The following is a 12,892-nucleotide window of genomic DNA, read 5'->3' as shown; positions in this document are numbered from 1 at the left end:
GGATCATGAACTAAATAAATGCTTATTTTAAGCTAGTAGGTTTCGGGGTTGTTTGTTATGTAGCACTATTACAGCAATACATAACTGATACAAAAGGGCATACAGAAGAGATAGCTGGGAGTTGAATTAAGTCATTTTAAAATAAAGTGTCTGACTTAAAATATGCCCTCTAGCCATACACAGAGTCAAAAGTTAGAACATGAAGTAGAAAAGTGACATATTCTCCCAGGCTCCCTTGGAGCTAGATGTGGCCATGGACATTTTTCTGGCTGTGAGATGTGAGCACAGCCAGGATGGTTTCTGGAAAGATTTTTCTTTGCCTGATACAAAAGTTGGCAGACCTGGATGGGGTCATATCTGTTTCTTCTTAACCTTGAATGAGGACATGCTGCTAGGTGCTTCAGAAGCTGTTTTGCAACTATAAGGTAAAAGCAAATCAAATCACAGAGATGTCAGTCATCTCTGTGCCAAGGCCACCTAGTATCCATCCCAGACTTTTTGTAGCACGAGAAAGGTAAGCCCCTATTTATTATAGTCACCATGAGCTGGATTCTTTGTCACTTGCCATTAAAAGCACTCTTAATGATCCTTCAAACATTTCCCCACTTCTGGACCACACGAGGTTCCATGATAGGAATACAGGGCCCATACTTCTTTTTCCTTTTTCAAGAGTGAAGACATGGGATGCTCTGCCATTGTACCCTGTAGAAGGAGTTCTCACTTCAAGAAACAAGCTGAGTTGGCTCTTTTTCCCCTTTCTAGAACAAATTCTACTCTTTTTCAGCAGCCAAAGATAATAAAAAGATGTTACTAACTTATCCCTAGCCCTAAGTCCTGGATCCTGCCTGGCTCTTCTGCTTCAAGTCTCTAGGCTTTAAATTTCTTTTCTCTTCTCTATGCAGAAATCCTGTGCTCTCATAGGTCAGGAAGGAGAGAGTTCTTTGTGTCCAGACCATCAATGGAGTGTAAATTCCCCAAAGGTCTAAGTGCCAGCTTTCTGTGGTCCCTCATTTATCCCATACCTATGGAACAGCTGTTTATATTTCTCACTTGGGACCAACAGGGTGAATCTTATTGCCTTGTCATTGTGGATGCCTGGAGATGAACTGATTTTCAAAATGCCTCATCAGGAAAGCCAAGCAGTCGAGTGACAAGGCATGGCAGATAAGTACAGTCAGCAAGTCAGCAAGGCAGAGGACGAGTGGTATGCCATGTCCTTCCCATAGGGCTCACTACAAAAACCTATGGCATTCTAGCTCTAGAAGGATCTCCCATTCCAACTCTCTCTCTAAAGTGGGCTAACTCTGAGGAATGTTTTCTACTGGGCTCCCAAAACTCTCCAGAGAGCTCCTCTCTTGCCATCTTTAGTGGCCATGCAAAAACCAGAATCTGACTGAAAGTCTTGGCCATAAAAAAGGCTTTTTTTTTAAAGGAAACTCAGATTATCAATGGGAAACCAGAGGAGGAAGGGCGCCATTAAGTCAGAGGCAGTCATAGAGCAGGCTACCATGAAGGACTCGGGAACCATCCCTTCAGGGTTGAGTCACTCACTCCATTGTCAGATTCCTGGTTAGGGAACCATGTGACCGGTTGAATTTAAATTACATGTCCTAAATACCAAGGGATGGAGAGTGGAAGATTTCTCCTATCCCCAAATCTTCAACTTGAGAGTGCATGTGGAATCCTGCGAGTATAGAACGTGCTACAGATAAAGTGGGGAGACTCCCCAAATTGGAAAAGGAGGTTGGATGTTGGATGCCCAACTAAAAAGAACAAATGTTCTCTACAGTTAACTAACTGGTCTATGGAACTGGGCCTGAAGAAGTAGTAGTAATTATTATCATTGTTATAATTATAGTTATTAGTGCTATAATAGCTCACACTGAGTTTTTATTCTGTGTCAGATTCAAAGTGCTCCACAAGTATCATCTCACTGAATCTTTAGGTAGCTGCAGTTATTAACCCCATTTCATAGATGAGGAAACTGAGGCCCAAAGAAGAACTATATCCCTTCTTTTATCTTCAAACCATCCACTGTTAAATACCACCCATTAGGCCCCCCTGGTGGCCTAGAGGTTAAGTCTCAGCACTATCACTGCTACTGACTGAGACTGATCCCCAACCAGGGAGGTGAACCACAGGGCAAAGCAGACCCTTCCTGCCTTGCTTGCTGCTCCCCTCAGCAGTGTATTTCAGTCTATCCTGTTCTGCTCCCCACTCCATCTCTGGTGAATCCTTTTACCCTACTCCACCCCAGACCTCTGGCCTGCAACCCAGTTCTTCTATGCCCAAATAAAATAAATAAATAAATAAATGGAATTTTAAAAAAAATAAACAAATAAGATATCATCCATAGTTCAAACTTATAATGGATCAGACATTAGATCCTTACATCTTGAAAACAACTCTATAAGACAGTGTTATTATTCTCATTTTCTATAGGAGGAAGGTACGTTTCAGGGAGATACAGTCCCTTGGTCACAGTCACACAGCTTGGAAACAGTGGAGCTGGGGTTTGAATCTGTTCAAACTCAAAACTTCAAAGTCAGTGGTCCTGGCCAGCAGGTGTGAAAACCATCTGCCCCTTTATCTTGAATGTCAGCAAGGGAGCAGCTGGGTCATAAAACCCAGCTTTACTATGTTAATGCCTCTCAGTGTAGAGCTCCCATCTGAAATCAGAATACAACAGGGCTATCACCCCCAGAGTCACCCACCCACATCATTTCTGTGCCCTGACAGAGTATATCCTACATTTGTGAGCACTTCTCAAGCAAGTTTCCTGTATGTTACTGAGTAAAATCATCCCACATTCATGTGTAGCCTCCGCATTTCACGAAATCTGTCCAGATGTTTTAGTATGATGTAATCGGAACTCAATTTTAGGAAGAGATACATAATATGTGATACCCATTTTCTTCATCTTTCAAAACATGCCCAACATCTCACTCTTCTGGCAAAACGTTTTGTAAAGGAAAAGAAAAGAAAGGAAAACAAAACAAAACAAGAAATCAAGCTATTCCCCAAATGAGACCACCCAATCCATCACATCTCCTCATGGATGATAGCTGCTGGCCGATGGCTTCCTCCTTCCTTTATTTGACAGACTTCCTGAATAAGAGGATCAGGCTTCACTGTTTTGTTTTCTTCCCTTCTCATTCAGACCTCTACCACCAAGACTGCATGCATCCCCACCTTCCCCTGGATAACCCCATTAAAGTAACTCTTTTCCTCTTACTCACAAACCCCAAACCCTTAGGGTTTTTTTTTTCTCACTGCTGCAATTGACATAGCTGATGACAACTTGCCTTTCTTCTAAATACCTGTCCATCGAACCGAACCTTCTTTTTTCTTCCCTGACCCTCCTCTTCCCTCCAGTCTCTAAATGTAGTTGCTGTTCTGACCCTGTGTTCCTGACTGTCACACCATCATGCCAGCAAAGCTCAGTCACTGCCCAGTTTTAATCAAATTGACAACTGTCTGCTAAGCAACATATCTGCTTCAGTGTCGCAGTAACCTCAACATGAGGTAAGTCTTCTCACTAGAAGCGTCCATTACACCAGTCAATAGTTAGCTGATTATCATGTTCTTTTTTTTTTTTCTTCTGGTGACATATCCTTTAAATCTATCATTTCTTTCCTATTTACAACATCATCCCAAATGATCCCAGACTTGGAATCATCTCAATTCTAGGATTTAATCCATCACAGTCAGTCACAGTCAGGGATCCTCCTCTTCTTGCCTTCAGGTTCCTCATGCCTCCTCATCTTCCCTTGCTCCCTTTCTCTTCTCTTGGCTATAGTTTATTGAGAGTCCCTACTAGATATTAAGAATAACCCTATCTAATCTTTATGCCTGCTTCATTAGGTAAGCATTAATATGAGCCCCAGTGAATAGATGAGTAAAAATAAGTACTAGGAAGACTCACATCTTCCAAAAGGTAGAGCCATGATATGAACCCACATCCCCAAGAGATATCTTATCTTCCGAGAGAGTTAAGTCCTGGTTCAGAAGTCAGTGCACAAGGGAAATTGCATATACTCAAAAATACCCTAAAAAAATCCTTAAATCATCAATGAAGCATAATATGCACAAGTTTGTGTGTTTAAGCCTGGACAATAACAAGCTGCCCAAGTGTACAGCATGGAAGTGTACAGTATAATACAAAGTGTGCAGTAATGTATGATGTAAAAGAATGAGAATAGTATGCCATGTGACAGATAGTGTTAGTTGTCCCCACAGTCATTGTTTTATGCCATGTTTCCTGAAGGCAGAGCTAGTCTCCCTCCCATTAAGTGGTAGAAAAACCCAATATTCATGTTTCTAGTCTTCCCTAAAGCTAGAAATGGTCCTGTGACCCCAGTGTGGATAACAGGACGTAGAGAGAAATCTTTTGGGAGACTTTCAGGGAAGACTTTCCTACTAAATAAAAAAGAGAAAAGCCTTCAATGAGAGTCTTCTCTTCCAGCTATCACTTCTTACTTTTGGATGAAGCTGGGTGAGAAAGAAATTCTCCAGCCATTTTGCAATGTTGAGGTGAAAACAAGCATAAGGTCAAAATTCAACTCACAGAGGTGGTGGAGTGGAGGGTAGAAGGACGTTACCATGTTACTTAACTAACTAGGATTACTCGGTGCATTGATTTGTGGATTTGTAAGTCATATAACAAAATCCTCTGCTTAGTATTAAAACCCCTTCTATGAGTTTCTTCTCCTATATACAGAGAAAAGCACTCCAAAGTGACATCCTGGAGTCTACAAAGAACATGCCTCATGCCGGCAAAAGATGAGTAAGTGGCAAAAGCTCACTAAGTGGAATATGGTAAGAATGACCTTACTGTTCAATACTTACATTTTCCTTTTTTATTTTCACATGTGTTACATGTGAGCCAAACTTGCACTGGATGCAATTCTCCTACACACTTCACAGTTTGTTTTGAAATATTCAGCTATTTCCTACCAGTCTAAACTCACAGTCCAGTTTGTGAAGATCTTCCAGTCTTATCCCTCCTGTATATTCAATATTATAATTATTTTACTTAATATTCCTGGAATACCAAGGAAACAACATCAGGTACATTTTAGTGCCCTGAAATCAAAGCTTCTTAGGACTGAAGGGACGCCTGAGGGTAAACGATTTGATATTCTCAGGCCTATGATGTCTCAAAAGAGGTTTGCACGTAGGTGATTTACAGATTTAGGAAGACATATTTCACCTGCTTGGTTCACTATGCATCCTGCAAAACCACACACAGACCTCAGAACCCACCCTTGCTCAAACACTCCCTCTCCTGTACAAACCTGTTCATATATATACTACCTAGGTAGTGCAAAGTAGCTAAAAAGGATTTATTTTATTTTATAACAGTTTATTTTTACATCATTTTGTACATTTTTTTTCCATCTCAATTGTAATCCCCGCAGGTTTCCCATCACCAAGTCACCCGTGTGCTAAAAAGGATTTCAAGTTAATTTACACTTGTGACATACAAGACCTGTCTATTCCTGGGGTAGGTTCACAGTCATGGGTAGACATATTCTAGCCTACACACTCTACCTATTGCATATGCAATGTTAAGTCAACAATCCCAACTACCTTCAAAACTGCACATCTCATTTAGACTAGTCAATGTGGACGGGCACTTGGCAGGAGCTTCTCTGCTTCCAAATGCAGTTTATTTTACAGTGAAACTTCCCTCAACATTGACAGGTCATAAGTATCATAGATACATTCCATCAGCAACATTTATTGGGCACCTGCTGTGTGTCAGGCTCTTCTTCAGGCAATGGCAAATGCAATCATGAACAGATGAAATGAAGTCCCTGTGCTCATGGGGTTGATGTAGTGGGGATACAGGCAAAAAATAAATAAATAAAATATTTTCAGAAAGTGATGAATGCATGGGAAAAAATCTAAAAAGAAGGAAAGGGATGGGAAGTGTAAGCAGAGTATCAAAATTGTAGGTAAGTGGCCAGGGAACATGGAGTAAAGTCTTGAAGATGCAGGAAGAGACTGAGCAAGCATTTGGAAGAAGAGTATAACCAGGCAGAAGCAAATACAAATGCAAAGGCCCTGAGGTGGAAATCTGCATGAACTATTCAAGGAACAGTGAGGAAAATCTGGTACAACTATAAGCAAGAGGGACTGAGGGATGGGGTTGATGAGGTGATAGGGACAAGAATGTAGGTCTTTGTGGCTATGGTGAGGGCTTTGACTTCAATACCAAGGGAGGCCGAAACTAAAGGAGAACAGAGAAGTGATTTGGTCCATTTTGTATTACAAGGATCCTTTGGCTGCTTTTATTGATAGCAGGCCATGGGGGAGGAGAGTAAAAGTACAGGGACCTGGGCAGAGGCTGCATCAACAATCCAACAGTGAGATAATGATGGGAGTGGAGTTGAGAGATGTAGTGAAATCCTGTTTATATATTAAAGACAGAACCCACAGAATCTGCAGAATTCTGCTGGACATGGAGTGTGTGAGAGAAGTAGTAGGAATCAAGATTTCTGATCTAGAAGGAAAGTGCTGCCACCCGCCATCTGAGAAGACAGGAAGGAGCAACATTAGGAGGATGCTCAGGAGTTCAGTTTTGGATATCTTGAGTGCAAGATGCTGGTGATCTCCTTCCTAAGTGGGGACATCTCAAAAACTTCAAGGTGAATATGTAAGCTTGGGAAGCATTGGCATAGAAGGTTTATTTAAACCCTCAAGGTTGGATGAGATCACCAGAGGGCCAGAGAAGTCAAGGAAAGAGTGGCTTCATTTCCTTAGCTTTCCCCAAATCTCAGCTTTAACACTCTACTATATAACTCCACTGAAGTTGAGGACCTTTTGTCTATGGTCAGACCCAGCAACTCCATGGAAAGAGAACTGTTCAGTTTCTAAGTTCTGTCACAACACAGCATCCCTAGGGCCTGTAGGTCCCCTTTGCATAAACTAAAGCAGTGTTTCAAAAGCTTGGCAGTCTCTGCCTCAGCCCCAGGCACCCACTTGCTTCCTGTTCCGCTGAGATTTCCTCTGACCGCCAGGCATCCACCTCCCTGCCCTGTTGAAAAGAGAGGAGTCATTAGCTCTGAAAACCACAAAGACCATGGCCAGATGCCTCTGTGAAGGCTGGCTGGTGTTTGTCACAGCAATTCAAGAGGACAAGAACTCGACCAGCCCCCAAACCCTGCAGAGATGGATGGCAAGTTCTTTTCCAGGCCACAGGGAAAATGGTCAAGAAGCTTTATACAGAACAACATCACCTGGCCATATGGCCCTCACTCTGTCCCTCCCCACACCAGTTGTCAGGGTGAAGGGAAGAGGCTGCCTTTTACAAAACCAAGAGTGCTGAGTGCTGTCCAGCGTACTGAAACCTCTAACACATCAGGCTTACAACTATCTGTCCCTGTGATAGTTTGGCATTCTCTGAAAGCAGACACAAAGACTTCTGGGAGGTAACTGATGGAATACAAGGGAGGAAGAGGGAAGGGCTGCACTAAAGAATGGCTTTTGTTGTAAGCAACTGGTATTCAATCCCAGAGACCCTTTGAGAGGCTGTAGAACCTCTGAGTTTTCTCACAGAACAATGGAGAAGCCAAGGTTTTCATACACTAACTCCCTTGTCACTGATTAAGGGCTGCTACCAGGAGTGTAAAATGTCTATGGATTGAATAAATCTTCCCAAGTAGAGAAGACCCTTTAATGGAATGCAGAAAGAGGAGTGTGCTGGAGGCGTAAAGAGATGAGCATGCATGGGAACTGTCCACTGCAGCTGCAGGTAAACTCAGAGGTGAGTTGGATGGATGTGGAGTTGGGCATTTCTGGCATCTACCCTCCCTCCCAGAAGAATTCATTTAATTTTTCCCCTTCAGTTTACCAATTCCCAGTATTAAAGCACTCAGGAAAGCCCAGGGGTTTAATTCATAGTATCAGCCACACTTAGTGCCTTCACTGATCCCCACCACAGTCCTAAGAGTTATATTCTATCATTAATCCCCTTTTCCAGGTGAGAAAATTGAGGTTATGAGAGAGTAACACATATTCTTGAGTTTATCACTGATAGAACTTCTCATTCAAAATCCAGTTCTTAACCACTGGGCTACATCAATTCCCAATTAAGGCTTCTACTTCTGGACATTTTTTCCTGCCATAGTGGATTCCAAGACAGGATGGTGGGAGAAAGGAAGAACCCCCTAACTTCCTGGAAAACTTGACATTAGGGAAATAGTGTGGGATGCAAGAAAACAGATAGTTGGCCCTCCCTGGTAGCACAATGGGTTAGGATAAAGCACTGCAAGCTTCAGTGCAGATTTGTTCCCTGGCCCTGGAGGTGATCCACACAGCACGGCAAGACCTCTCCTGTCTTGCCTGCTGCTCCCCTCAGCAATGTACTTGTCGATCTACCTGTTCTGCTCCCCGCTCTATCTCTTGTGAACCTTTCACTGACCTTACACCTCTGGCTAGTACCCCAGTTCTGAATGAATGAATGAATGAGTGAGTGAATGAATAAATAAATAAATATTTTTTTAAAAAGAAAATAGACACAAGTCTAGATCTGGCTGAGTTCAAATTTTGAATCTACTGCTAATGAGGTGAGTAGCACTCAGCAAGTTATTCAACTTCTTGAGGTTCCATTAAGGTCCCTTGTAAAATGGGGGTCATAATGGTTAAGTCAGAGGGTTGGAAGGATAAACTGAGCAAACACATATGTGCAGCATGCCATGTTGTTAAGTAACTCCTAGGTTGTTCATATACAACTATTGTTAATAACAGATATTACACAGTGGGCAGAACCAAGCTCCCGTCTGAAATGAACTTGGAACAAGGGTTGTCCTAGTTTCAGGCAGTATTCTAGCAGAATGGTTGAGATCCTGATCTGTCTTTACTAGCTGTAGGCCGCTTAGAAGTAGCTTAACCTCTCTGAATCTAAAGGCTTGTAAAACAGATGTGCACATAAAATTGTAAAAAATAGTGTTGGCACACAATGAGTGTTCAATAAATGATGAGAATAATCACGGAAGCCAACATCATTATTATCACTGTCACTGTTGTTATCAGAAGGGGGAACTAGTTCTTGCTGCTAGGAAGTGAGGCATTTTCTAACGGAACACATTTCAACAAATATCATGACAACCAAGTGCTCCAAACAATAAAAAGACCAATTCTCTCAATGATAAAACTCTTTGAATGATGAAAAGTATTTGTCCCACAGTGGGGTATCCTTCTGGTACCAAGGGTGACTGATCTACTGAAAGAGAAATTAATGCAGAGAGACATGACAATAAAATTCAATTGGTATTTGTGGGGGCTATTAGGTGGTCTCATGAATGAGAATCTAGTTGTGTTGTTGTGTTTTGAATGCTGTTTTTATTTGCAGGTAACTCAGAACAGGAGGTAAAGAATGGAGGAGAGACTGAGGAATCTACATGTATTTATTCTATTCACCCGAAAGGAAAGACAGCTTAACAGAAATGTCACTCTATAGACTGACCATGGTGATGACACACAGGTGTATTGGTGGTGGGAAGCCCATGGGGATTACAACTGAGATGAAAAGGTGCACAAATTAAGAATGGTGCAAAAAAAATAAAGTATAAATACAATAATAAAAAGGAGAAGAAAAAGTCTTCTAATTAAGTCATTGTTACTCTTTTGGGCCTCAGCTTCTTCAAATTTATATTTAGAAAAGGAAGAATTAGGTTCTCTGAGTCTCCCTTTCTATGTCTCTGGAAAGGGGACACAGCTGGGTACTTTGGGGTGGGTGGGCAAAACAAAGAGAAGGCAAGGCTCTGATAACAGAAACCAAAGGGTGCCATTAACCCATCCTCAATGACTCCTCCAATTGGGGTTTTAAGCTTCTTGACATCAAAACACCTTCTGATCCTGAAAGATTCCTGCTTTGTCACCACCTCAGTGTGACTTTGGGCAAATTACTTAGCCTCTCTGTGTCTTAGCTCCTTTGTGATAAAACAAAGGGATTGGGGCTGCCAGTATCTATTGAGTCGTAAAATTCAATGATGCTGTGAAACCAAGACCCATATCCTTCCTTGCTGGCCTCTATTTCTCAGCTTCAACAAAACCAAAACCTCAGTACTTCTTAGGACTTTCCAAAAATGGATCCTTCATTTTTAGTCACAAAGTGCAGAAGTTGATAAGAACCTAGAGTTCATCTGTCACTGCCTTTTCTGTTGTCAGGTTTTCTGTCAGAGACTCTTTTTTGACTGTATTTATCAATGCAGTGGTCCCTATTTCCTTAAATAGCTTAGTGAATTTCATCCAACACTTCCATCGTCAGAAATATTACCACTGTCCAAATCATTAGCCATTTCTTTATTAAGTACCTACTATATGCCATGTACAGAACTAAGCCCATCAACACAAAAACTGTATCTTCTTCTCTATCATGGCAATGTTCACAGTCTCTTTTCTAAACATGTACAATTGTATTATTTAATCCAGCAGAAGTTTATATATATTTGAGCATTATGGTAAAAGTTCTGTCATCTCTGATATATAGTGAAGTTTCTGAAATCTTCTTACACACTCTCAGTTTAATGATCATGTCTTCAAATACAATGGAAGTGTGCTTTAATTAAAGGAGTTTGATAAAATTACAAAGTGAGAACTTAAAGTTCTTAAGCTATTCAGAACAAACAAAAAACTCATGGGCCAGCTTCACATAAGAAGAAGGTAAAAATGCTGGTAATGTCTGAAAAACAAATGGTGTTATAATGCTAGGGTTTTCTTAGAAATATGAGAAAACAGTTAATGAGAAAGTGGCCAATGAAGTTAACTCTGTCTCAATGTCATATTAATACATCTGAATCTCCTGCTCCTGGAACATGGAGTTAAAGTTTATTGCGTTTCCCCATCATTGACATTGTTCAGTAGGCTGATTTGCAGGATTTTTAGTCATCTTTCCCGGCTCCCAGCTTATATTCCAAATTTTAAATAATGAAATTTGAGCTGTGTACTTGATTTGAAAGAGTGGTGTGAACAGATTACTGGAGAAATGAGTAAGGGAAGGAAAAGAAAAGAATGGGAGAAAAAAGAAAAGGGAGAACAGGATGAGAAGGGAATAGAATATAGAACAACGAGTACTCTTTTAGGGTCAGGACACTCTAGGGATCTAATGAAACTTATCAACTAAAAGGGGGGCAGGGGAATCAGGAGAAGGGAAAGGAAAGGAAGAGAAGAGAGAAATTTTTATAAGCAATTTCAGAGTTAATGGATCTCATAAATCCCAACTATGATCTTCCACCTTTAGGATCTGCCCCAATGAAGAATTTCTCAAGTAGAAGTCCATCAAGTATAAATAAACTAGAAAAAGGGCTACCTTGGTCTAACAGAAACAAACATCCAAATGACAAACTCATCTACTGTAGCTGCCTTTCAACGCAATGATCACTTATGAAAACATACTACATGTTCAACAGTATATTAACTCCCTCAGTGTTTCAAGAGTCATGTTATAAAAAACAAACAAACAACAACAGAGGTTTTTAAGGCTCCTTCCTGCCAGCAAGGTCAAACAAATTCCTGCCAGAAAAAGCCAACCCCTGAGGAGCATAAATTGGCACAAGCACTTTGCAGAGCAATTTGGCAATATCTAGTGAAGCTGAAGATGCGTAGAGAACACAACTCAGCAATTCCACTCCTGGGTATATGCACTAGAGGAATCTGTTTGCAAGAATGAGGGGGAAAGCTTGGTTCAAAATAGCCCAAAGCTGGAAAGAACCCAAATGGATAAGTACATGGTAGAATATTCATACAGAATATTATGCAGCAGTGAAAATGGATGAATGAGAACTATTTGTGTCAATCAGCTTAATCGCAAGTGTAAAAGTCAAGGATAGTAAAAACATTTATAAATAAAGCACATAAAGCAGTTCCACACAGATACTTCTTATTTACTTATTTAATCACTGTAAAGAAGTTACCACATATTTCTTATATACATAGGCAGTAAAAGTACAAATACATACATGGAAATTACAAACAGAAATTTCTGGAAAGTGATTCTGAATGGAGGAAGAGAAAGGAATTATGTCATAGAAAAGAACATAACAATTTATACTGTATTATAAAGGTTTCATTTGGGGGCCCTCCCTAGTGGCACAAACTATGAAACTATCGACAGCCACTGCAGAACAAGTTGATCCCCAGGCGGGGAGCTGACCCACATGGTGCAGCAGGCTTCTCCTGTCTCGTCTACTGCTCCCCTAGGCAGTGTATTTCAGTAGATCTTCCTGTCTTGCTCCCCACTCGGTCTTTGGTGAATTCTCTCACCCCTCACACCTCTGGCCTACACCCCAGTCTATGTATAAATAAATAAAATCTTCCAAAGAAAGGTAGAGAATTAAAGAAAAAAACAATTATCTTTTCAGTGAAGTCTCCCCAGTCTACTGTCTATAACATGTCTTCATTCCTTCCTGCTTTAATTTTTCTCTAACCCTTCCACTACTTAGCACACTAGATAATTCATTCATTCCTTCACCACCAGAGAATCCAAAAGAGCAGGGAATTTTGTCTGCTTAATTCACTGCTATGTCCCAAATCCCTATCACAATAAATATTCACTGAATGAATGAATAGATGCACACATGGGTATTTTTAATATTATTCTCTTTTTATTGAATATCTAAATTTTTATTATACAGTTATAACAACTAAGTTAGTCACTAGATTCTCTCATGGATGAGTTTTTTAGTAAGGTAGGAGAAAAGTCCCTAGGTACCGTGACTTGTCCCTGGACCATGTGCCAAAGTCCCAAGTCATAGGACAATGAGCTCAAGCAACAGAGACAACACTGATCTGAAATAAATTGTTCAAAAAACTGAATTGTAGGAGCTCAGCCAAGATCCTTAGCATTCACCAAGAGGGACAGAATCTGGAGCAGCACAAGCCTAGA

General features: G+C 40.8%; 1 protein-coding gene across 1 annotated transcript in view; it reads right to left on the bottom strand.

Moving 5' to 3' along the window:
* The window catches only part of CACNA1A (calcium channel, voltage-dependent, P/Q type, alpha 1A subunit), a 209,890-nt gene that overhangs the window by 155,940 nt on the left and 41,058 nt on the right, over positions 1–12,892 (bottom strand). The gene's annotated exons all lie outside the window — the stretch shown is intronic.

The sequence above is a fragment of the Condylura cristata genome, unplaced genomic scaffold (assembly GCF_000260355.1).
Source record: "Condylura cristata isolate star-nosed mole 26May11 unplaced genomic scaffold, ConCri1.0 scaffold00024, whole genome shotgun sequence".
Classification (NCBI taxonomy): domain Eukaryota; kingdom Metazoa; phylum Chordata; class Mammalia; order Eulipotyphla; family Talpidae; genus Condylura; species Condylura cristata.
This window is presented reverse-complemented; position numbering and strand designations above follow the sequence as displayed.